At 44.7% G+C, this 10,867-nt stretch overlaps 1 pseudogene; it reads left to right on the forward strand.

Annotated features, from left to right (window-relative positions):
- The first annotated feature begins 510 nt into the window (after positions 1 to 510).
- On the forward strand, positions 511 to 4,140 carry LOC102851652 (annotated as a pseudogene).
- Positions 4,141 to 10,867: the final 6,727 nt, after the last annotated feature.

The following is a 10,867-nucleotide window of genomic DNA, read 5'->3' on the forward strand; positions in this document are numbered from 1 at the left end:
GTTGTTCATTGTTGGTATACAGGAACACTATAGGATGGTACTGTTTTTGATACTAATATTCAAACAAGTTCAAAGAAGAAAAATGCCAAGCCTTTAAGTTTTAAGGTTGGAATTGGTAAAGTTATCAGAGGATGTGATGAAGCACTCTTGACTGTGAGTGAGGGAGAAAAGGCTCACCTAGAGATTGAACCAGAATGGGCTTATGGGGAAAAAGGACAACCTGATGCCAAAATTCCACCAAACGCAAAACTAATTTTTGAAGTGGAATTAGTGAACATTGATTGATCTAAGCAATGATAAAACAAAACAAGGCATTGAACCGGCGGTTTTTGGGCTGTTCTCGATTGTATTTCCGGGTGGATAGAAAGGCCGCGTAAGGCATTATGGGTATAGGAATGGCGGCTTTCAAAGGATCCTGTGTGGTTGGGTGTTCTTAAGCGAAATGCTGCTGCAACCCAGAATCTGGGACCTCAGGACCTGAAGAGCTGGACTCAACTCTTGGAGCCTGTGATGGAGGATACCAGCGAGGATGCTTTAATCCATCGATTAGAAGGCACTGATGTGGACTCTCAGGTTGGTGGTCTTATTTGCAAGACCAAAAGTGCAGCCAGGGAGCAGCATGTCTTCAAGGCCCCCACTCCCGGCCCTTCCTTGCTGGGATTGGACTTGCTGGCCTCCCTGAAAAGGAGAGAGCGAGAGGAGAAAGATCATGGCAAGGACAAGAAGAAGTCCAGAGTGTCTTCCTACAAAGACTGGGAAGAGGGCAAAGAGGACCAAAGGGATGCAGAAGAGGAAGACGGTGACTGGTCTGGCCGAGGCAGCCGGAAAGACAGACATTATCGACCTGCTCGAGTAGAGACCCCGTCCCATCCTGGTGGTGTGAGTGAAGAGTTTTGGGAACGGAGTCGGCAGAGAGAGCGGGATCGACGGGAGCATGGTGTCTATGCCTCGTCCAAAGAAGAAAAGGATCGCAAGAAGGAACAATCACGGGATCGAGATTATGACCGCAAGAGAGACAGAGATGAACGCGATAGAGGTCGACACAGCAGCAGGTCGGAGCGGGATGGCGCATCAGAGCACAGCAGCAGGAAAAACGAACCAGAGAGTCCGTGGCATCGCCCCAAAGATGCTGCCACCCCTTCAAGGTCGACCTGGGAGGAAGAGGACAGCAGCTACGGCAGCTCGAGGCACTCCCAGTGGGAGTCACCCTCCCCCTCGCCTTCCTATCTGGACTCCGAGAGGAGCCAATCGGTCTTCCACTCGAGATCGAGATAGGTCTGTCAGGAGTAAATACTCAGATGACACCCCTCTACCAAACCCGTCCTACAAATACAATTAGTGGGCAGATGACAGAAGACACCTGGGCTCCACGCCGCGTCTGTCCAGGGGCAGAGGACGGCGTGAGGATGGTGAGGAAGGAATTGCGTTTGATACAGAAGAGAAGCAGCAGCAGTGGGAGGATTACCAGAGGCAAGCTGACCGGGACTGGTACATGATGGATGAGGGTTATGATGAGTTCCACAACCCGCTGGCCTATTCTTGTGAGGACTACGTGAGGAGGCGGGAACAGCATCTGCATAAACAGAAGCAGAAGCGCATTTCAGCTCAGAGTAGGCAGATCAATGAGGATAATGAGCGCTGGGAGACCAACCGAATGCTCACCAGCCAAGGTGCATCTGATGGTTCACAACCTGGTGCCTCCCTTCCTGGACAGGCGCATCGTCTTCACCAAGCAGCCAGAACCTGTGATTCCCGTCAAGGACGCCACCTCCGACCTGGCCATTATTGCTCGAAAAGGCAGTCAAACCTTGCGGAAGCACCGAGAGCAAAAAGAACGCAAAAAGGCTCAGCACAAACACTGGGAATTGGCAGGGACCAAACTGGGAGACATTATGGGTGTCAAAAAAGAGGAAGAGCCGGATAAAGCTGTGACAGAAGATGGCAAAGTGGACTACAGGACGGAGCAGAAGTTTGCAGATCACATGAAGAAGAGTAGTGAAGCCAGCAGTGAATTTGCCAAAAAGAAGTCTATTCTGGAGCAGAGGCAGTACCTGCCTATCTTCGTGGTGCAGCAGGAGCTACTCACTATCATCAGAGATAACAGCATTGTGATTGTGGTTGGGGAGACAGGAAGCGGTAAGACCACTCAGCTGACGCAGTACTTGCATGAAGATGGTTACACGGACTATGGGATGATCGGATGCACCCAGCCCCAGCGTGTGGCTGCCATGTCAGTGGCCAAGAGAGTCAGCGAAGAGATGGGGGGAAACCTTGGCGAGGAGGTGGGTTATGCCATACGATTTGAAGACTGCACCTCAGAAAACACTTTGATTAAATACATGACTGACGGGATCCTGCGCCGAGAGTCCCTGCGGGAAGCTGACCTGGATCACTACAGTGCCATCGTCATGGACGAGGCCCACGAGCGCTCTCTCAACACCGATGTGCTGTTCGGGCTGCTCCGGGAGGTGGTGGCTCAACGCTCAGACATGAAACTTATCGTCACATCCGCCACCATGGATGCCGAGAAGTTTGCTGCCTTTTTTGGGAATGTCCCCATTTTCCACATCCCTGGCCGCACCTTCCCTGTTGACATTCTCTTCAGCAAGACCCCACAGGAGGACTACGTGGAGGCGGTGGTAAAACAGTCCTTGCAGGTGCACTTGTCGGACGCCCCCCGGGGACATCCTCATCTTCATGCCTGGCCAGCAGGACATTGAGGTGACCTCAGACCAGATTGTGGAGCATCAGGAGGAACTGGAGAACACGCCTGCCCTGGCTGTGCTGCCCATCTACTCCCAGCTGCCTTCCGACCTCCAGGCCAAAATCTTCCAGAAGGCTCCAGATGGTGTTCGGAAGTGCATTGTTGCCACTAACATTGCCGAGACATCACTGACTGTTGATGGCATTATGTTTGTTATCGACTCTGGTTATTGCAAATTAAAGGTGTTCAACCCACGGATTGGCATGGATGCTCTGCAGATCTACCCCATCAGCCAGGCCAACGCTAACCAGCGCTCAGGGCGAGTTGGCAGGACGGGCCCAGGTCAGTGCTTCAGACTCTACACCCAGAGCGCCTACAAGAATGAGCTGCTGACCACAGTGCCCGAGATCCAGAGGACCAACCTGGCCAACGTGGTGCTGCTGCTCAAGTCCCTCGGGGTGCAGGACCTGCTGCAGTTCCACTTCATGGACCCACCGCTGGAGGACAACATGCTCAATTCCATGTACCAGCTGTGGATCCTCGGGGCCCTGGCCAACACAGACGGCCTGACCTCCACTGGGCGGCTGATGGTGGAGTTCCCGCTGGACCCGGCCCTGTCCAAGATGCTCATCGTGTCGTGTGACATGGGCTGCAGCTCCGAGATCCTGCTCATTGTCTCCATGCTCTCAGTCCCCATCATCTTCTACAGGCCCAAGGGCTGGGAGGAGGAGAGCGATCAAATCCGGGAGAAGTTTGCTGTCCCTGAGAGTGATCATCTGACTTACCTGAATGTCTACCTGCAGTGGAAGAATAACAATTACTCCAACATCTGGTGTAACTATCATTTCATCCATGCCAAAACCATGCAGAAGGTCAGGGAAGTGCGGGCTCAGCTCAAGGACATCATGGTGCAGCAGCACATGAGCCTGGCTTCGTGTGGCACCGACTGGGACATCGTCAGGAAGTGCATCTCTGCTGCCTATTTCCACCAAGCTGCCAAGCTCAAGGGAATTGGGGAGTACGTCAACGTCCGGACAGGGATGCCCTGCCACTTGTACCCCACCAGCTCCCTCTTTGGAATGGGCTACACCCCGGACTACATTGTGTATCACGAACTGGTTATGACCACCAAGGAGTACATGCAGTGTGTGACGGCTGTGGACGGGGAGTGGCTGGCTGAGCTGGGTCCCATTTTTTACAGCGTGAAGCAGGCAGGCAAGTCACGACAAGAGAACCGCCGTCGGGCCAAAGAAGAAGCCTCTGCCATGGAGGAGGAGATGGCGCTGGCGGAGGAGCAGCTGTGAGCCCAGCGACAGGAGCAGGAGAAGCGCAGCTCCCTGTGCAGTGTCAGGTCTACAAAGATCTACACTCCTGGTGGGAAAGAGCAAGGGGAACCCATGACCCCTCGCCGCACCCCAGCGTGCTTTGGGCTCTGAGCTGAGCTGTCCCTGGGAGTGGATAACCACACCTTGTCCTGAGCCCACTGGCTGGATGCTCCGGGCCTCTGAACAAAAACCCCTCTTCTTTGTGTGTACACCTGCCTGCGCCCCTGGGGGAGGTTCCTGCTGAGATCAGGCTCTGCTGTGGAGGGTGGAGATCATCCTTGGTGGAGGCGCTTGGGAGGGGCTGAGGCTGCTGTCTGGCCCAGCGGAACAGCTGAGATACCATCAGATTGAAGTCGTCAGATCCATTGTCGCCAGGTAAGCGTCTTAAGGGACTTGTGTGACCATGGCTTTGTCAAATTCTTATGTAAAGCAGCAAAATAGAGGGGACTGTAATTTGCTTATAATTCAGGATTTGGAGATAAATTTATTGTTTGTTAAAAAAAAAGGCATTGAAAAACATTACTTGGTTACTGTTGTTTAAGGCAGATTTCAAGGAGTCAAGTTGAAATCTGTTTACTTGCACTTCATTTTTGAGAAATGTATCCCTGTAAAATATTTTACTATGACTCTGTAAAATACTGGTTAAAGAAAACATTTTCTTTTTATTCTGTGTTGTAAACCAAACGGCTCAATACAGATTTATTCACTGTCTTAAAAAAAAACAAATGATTAACTAATAGTATAGAAAGCATATTTAATGTCAAAATCTTTTGAACATCAATCTGGATTTTTTTAGTTGTAATTTTAATAAAAATTTACAGAAAAGTTGGGTTTTCATTCACTCATTGTTGCAAATTTTCTTCCCTCTCCCCCTCTCCAGCCCACATTGCAGTGTACCTCTTGTCAATCTTGATTTTTTTGTTGTTTTTACATGTTCATCCAATTTTTACATGTCCTTTACACATTGCAAAGGCCTATTTTATTATTGTCCTCTGACCCTGATTAACTGACTTAATTTGCAAGCCCAGACTTCAGTTCTGCATGACTGGACAAATTCTTGGCACAAATTTTACTTTCTCTTCCTCATACTAGCAAGCAGTATTGTTAATACTGATAATTTTGAATTGCTTTTATTTCATACTGGAATGAGTTTGCAGTGCTTGCTTTTAAATTTACATTTTTTTGGACAGTTTTGCAAACAGTATTTGTTGTTTTAAATGAATTAATTATAGTATTTTATTTATTAAATAACTATAATACAAAGTTAAAAGCATTGTGACTCCCTGTTGTTGTTGTTGTTCTAGCAACTCTATGAGCAGCAGATCTGAACCCCGTCCTATCCTATGCCATGTGGTTCCCTATAGAGGCACATTTTCACGTCAGTGTTTCTGGTCTGTACTTTAAACTTTAGGTAGCTTACTGCATCCCATGTTTGAGGGCTCAGTGTCAAAAAAGTAATTTCAAGGGGTCCACAGAAATATGTTTCTATTAATAATTTATCTAGGGATGTGGTCACATGGCTAGTTCAGAACCAAAATCCTAACAACATCTAAAGGAATGAATTGGTTCCAGGAATCCTGTTGGCATTCTAAGCCATGCCAGCAGATCCTAGCAGAGCCAGATTATACAAGTTCTAAACCATCACTTACTTTTGAGAATTTTGAAGTAGGAAGTAGAGCTTAAGACCAACAGGCTTCCTTGTGAGTACATACATTATGTTTCCAGAATGAATGGAGGTATAAAGTGACTATGTTTCTAAAATTCAGCCCTAATCCAAGCCTTGCTCTTCTCCCCAGACCCTAGAGACTCTGAAGTTTCTGGATTGTTCTTTTCTCCAGTTTCCAGAAAGTTGCTGATTTCATCTTGGAAAGACTCTAAAGTACACCTTCTTATTGGCTGTATCTCTAAACAAAATAGAGTTCTAATGGTGTAGTACATAGGAAGTTGTGCTGCTAACCTAACATTAGCCTATTTGACTTGACCAGCATCTGATAGGAGAAAGAAAGACAATCTCCTTCTGAGCCATTTACAGCCTCTGAAAAGCCACTGGAAGGTCAACTCTCAGTCAAGTTTTAACTTGATGGCAATGAATTTGAGTTTCTAAACAAAATAGAGGAAGTGTTCAGCTTCTAAAATCTACTGGAGGGTCAGCTATGGTTTGGTTCCAAACACAATAGTTGTTATTTAACATGACTATAAAGTTAGAATAAAAATTAAAAAAAATTATTTCCATGAGCCCTCTAAACTCAGTTTTTTAAATGGCAGAAAGACAGAAGTTTGAAAGTATGGCAATCAGCCAATGTGTACTGGAAAGTTATGGAAAAAAATATTTGATGAAAACTGAGATGCCACAAGTTGCGTATTCAAACGACTATGGCATGGTAGTTAAGAGCAAGGTCAGGCCAACTTAGGTTTAACCCTGATATTGTCACTACTACTTAAATGATGTTTGACAGGTTCCTTAATAATTTTTAATCTCAGTTTATTAATTGTGCTGATCTCATTGGTTTGTGGGATTATTAAATGACAACGAGCAATCCTGTTATGTGCACTTAAGTCAGCTCCAACTCACAGAAACCCCGTGTACAACAGAAGAAACCATGCCCTATCCTGCACCTCAAATTTTTTGCTGAGCCTAAGTGCATTATAGCAGTCACTTCATTAATTTGTGTTATTGAGAACTTCCTCTTTTTTGTTGACTCATCTTTTCCAAGCATGATGTCTTTGTTCAAGGACTAGTCCCTCCTGATAATAAGTACAAAGTATGTGAGATGAAATTTTACCATCCTTGCATCTAAGGAATATTCTGGCTGCATTTCTTCCAAGATAGATTTGTTTAGTTTTTTGGTAGCCCATGATTTAGTCCTTATTAAAACCACAATTCAAAGGCATTGATTCTTCTTCAGTTTTCCTTATTCATTCTCGAATTTTCACATGCATATAAAGCAACTGCAAATATTATGACTTGACTCAGACACCTTAGCCTTTATAGTGACATCCTTGTAATTTCTACTACTTTGAAGAGGTCGTTGACAGCGTACCTGCCCAGTGCAATACATCGTTTGATTTTCTGCATACTATTTCCATGGGAATTGATTGCGGGACTAAATCAATAAAATAAATAAATTAAATAAAATCAAAGTCCAAATACTTTGGACATGTTGTAAGGAGAGACAGGTCTTTGGAGAGGGACATCATGCTGGGCAGAGTGGAGGGACAGCGCAGGAGGGGAAGACCCTCTATGAGGTGGATTGATTCAGTGACTGGGGTAATCGAGATGGGTGTGTCGGAGGCAATGAGATTGGCACAGGATAGAGCAGGGTTTAGGGCTGTTGTACATAGGGTCGCTATGAGTCGCAAATGACTCGATGGCACATAACAACAACAACAAATAAAATCAATGAGATGGCTACATCTGACCTTTAACAACTTCACAAAAGGGAACTGTCTCTGTCAACAACATCAATAACACAAAACTAGTGACCATGAGGTCAAACATTTCTATCCCCCCTCCCCAAGCTTCCATACCTCATTCTACTCATGTCAACACCAATCTTACCAATTTCCTGGGTCCAAAATCTGAAGCAATATCTCACAAACCACACATAACCATACTGGGTAAACAAGTAAAGTTAGAATACAGATTAATAATACAATACAGTCAGGACAGCTACCAAAATGTGCATGCAAGCAGCTCAGCTTTGAGGTTTATGACTTGGTGTTCTCAAGTATCAGTCCTCCCAATACTGGCTTCCCACCCTCAGTTGTCCAGCAAAGTTCTCAGTCCTGCCAATGTTGGTTCTCCACCCTCAGCTATCCAATGTAGTTCACAGACTTGCCAATATTGACTCTCCTCCCACACCACACAGAAACACACACAAGGCCCCATCTCACATCAAACCTCCAATTTAGCCATAGGTATTGTTGCTCTAGGTGTGGTTGAAGCAGGAAGGGCATCCTACATTGTCTTGCTTTCTCTTCAGTGGCACCAGAAGGTCTGTCTCTGTGGCTAGAGTTGTTCCATTTATTGGCAAGACTAGCCAATCCCATTGCTAATCCCCTTGTGAAATGGTAGAGAGCCAATACCCTTGTGGATAGGCTAAAATTTCCCATTCATATTCCCGCCCATCTGCATAGCATTTTTTTTCATTAATATAATAATTACTTCAGCTTTATGCTGAAACAGTTAATCTTTTGTCTAGAAAAGACAGTTTTGAATTATGAACCTTAAACATCCAGAAATGCCAACTTCAATCTTTCAGGATGGTAGAGCACTCTAATGGTGTACTCTTTAGCAAGTTATACTGATAAGCCAAAAGGTGTGCACCTCAAGTGTTTCAATCCACCAGTAGCTCTAATGAAGGAAGAAGGACAATCTCCCCTGTTGCAATTCACCGCCTCAGAAGCCCTATGGAGCGTCAGTCACTATGAGTCAAAATCAACTCAATAGCAATGACAAGTAAGAGTGTGTGGTTGTGGTGTTGCTTACTGAACCAGCTGTGGTGATTTTTATTTACCTTATACTGAACGCTATAGTGTTTCATCTTCTTCTGTTTCATCTTCCCCATTTCGTGCTAGCAAACTTGTGTCATTTAAATATTGCAGGTTGTTGATGAATCTCCAACCCTGATGCCACAGTCTTCTTCATATAATCTACTTTCTCTAAGGATTTACTCGGGATATAGGTTGAATATGTATAGTAAAAGTGTACTAGACTGATGTACCTTTCCTGATTTTTAAATTATGCAGTACCCTCCTCCCTTTTTTTTCAGTACAAACAACTATTTTGGGGACTGTGTAGTTTCCAGGTGAATACAAATATTTTGGAATTCTCTTTTTTCAATGTTATCTATTATTTATTATGATCGATATGGCCATCCAAGAAGCTGGACTCTATAAGGAGAAGTGTGGCATCAGGACTGAAGGGAGTTTAATAAAAACTTGCTCTCTGAAAGTTATGAGAACTTGAAGCTCTTACTGCAGAAGATCAAAGAATGCAAATTTTGGTATGGCTTGTATCTCAATGTCAGTAAAACAAAGATTCTTACCACTGGACTGAAAGACAGCATCATGATGTATGGAGAGGAGATGAAAACTGTCAACAGTTTCATCTTGCTTGGATCCACAATTAACATCTTTGGTACAAGCAGTCAGGAAATAAGGAGATGCATTGCACTAGGAAAATCTGCAGATAGGGACCTTTCCAAATTTTGAGGAATAATGAAGTCAGTTTGAGGACTAAAGTGTGTCTGATTCAGGCCATGGTCTTTCTGATTTCTAGCTATGCATCTGATAGCTGATCAATGAATAAGGATGACAGGAAAAGAATAGAAGCCTTTGGCCTGTGGTGTTGGAGAAGAGCACTGAACATCCCATAAATGGCCAAAAGAACAGACATGTCTTGGAAAAGGTGCAGCCAGAGTGCTCTTTGGAGGCCAGAATGATGAGGCTTCACTTCACATACTTTGGACATGTTGCTAGGAGGTGCTATTCCTTGGAGGAGGACATGATGCTGGGAAGGGTGCTGGGTCAGCAAAGGAGAGGAAGACCCTCAACCAGGTGGATTGACACAGTAACTGCAGCATGGGCTCTTGTGTGTCAGGAAGCGTGAGGATGGCATAGAATGAAACAGAGTTCTGATAGGGGCACTATGAATTGTGCTCGACTCAATAGCATCTAACAACAAAGTTATCATTCAGATGTCTTTCCTAGTCAGTCATTAACTGCTTATTTTGTACTGAGGTATTTATTGTATTAAGGAGAGAAGATCAGGATGAAATACAAGCCCCACCCTAGTAGAGGCTTAAATAAACTCATGGGACCTCAGTGCTAGATGCTTTCTCTTGTGGACCCCCCAACTAGGACACAGTATTGAACCTGCATCACCCACAGTTGCCATATAGCTGTGCCACAACAGACAGTCTACAGGATCCTGGCCCATCATTCAACATCTTCCCGTGGCCTGAGATGCTGGGACTCTGAAAGCAGCCCAAATGTCCCCAGGAGAAACATACTTTATCACTGTGTCATCATTAAGTTTTCCCTGACCACTGAGTCACATGAAGAAGATAGAAGATAACACGTTTGTGTTCACTGTAGATGTCAAAGCCAACAAGCACCAAATTAAATAAGCTACAAAGAAGTTCTAAGATATTTATATGGCCAAGGACAACACCTTGATTAGGCCTAATGGAGAGAAGACAGCCTATGTTCAACTTGCTCCTAACTATGATGCTTTGAATGTTGTCAACAAAATTTGAATCTTCTAAACTGAGTCCAGCTGGCTAATTTTAAATATAATTTTTTTTCTCACACATCCAAAAAGTATACAATCTCCTCTTCTATAAAGAATTATGCCTCTGAACCTGAGAGGTTTCTATGAGTTAAGATCAACTAGACAATAATGAGTTCTTCTGGTATAACCAAAATCATAATCTAACTATCTCTGTTTTCTCTGGATCAGAAATTTGAGAAGGAATTGATTGGGGTATTTAAAATCTCAAAATTTCTCTTATGATGATGGTTAGAGGTAATAGTTGGAGATGGAGAGATGAAAGCCTGGAAGAGCTAGCTGGAGGCTAACCACACAAAGCTTGTGTGTTTTCTATCTTGTATCTTCTATATCCTACGTATAATTGCAGGTCCTCACTGTGTAGCCTTTCCATGTGGATTTGCTTCCTCTTTCTCCTATATAGCAACCTCTGAGCAGTCAGACTGCTAGTGGACAGCTAGTGCCTTTAAGAGTTAGTATTCCATTAGAAAACCCTAAAGACTCAGCAAGAAAACTATTGGACGTAGTTGACCAATTCAGCAAAGTAGCAGGATACAAGATCAACAT

Source organism: Elephantulus edwardii, unplaced genomic scaffold, assembly GCF_000299155.1.
Source record: "Elephantulus edwardii isolate Elephantulus edwardi_28Jun2011 unplaced genomic scaffold, EleEdw1.0 scaffold00254, whole genome shotgun sequence".
Classification (NCBI taxonomy): domain Eukaryota; kingdom Metazoa; phylum Chordata; class Mammalia; order Macroscelidea; family Macroscelididae; genus Elephantulus; species Elephantulus edwardii.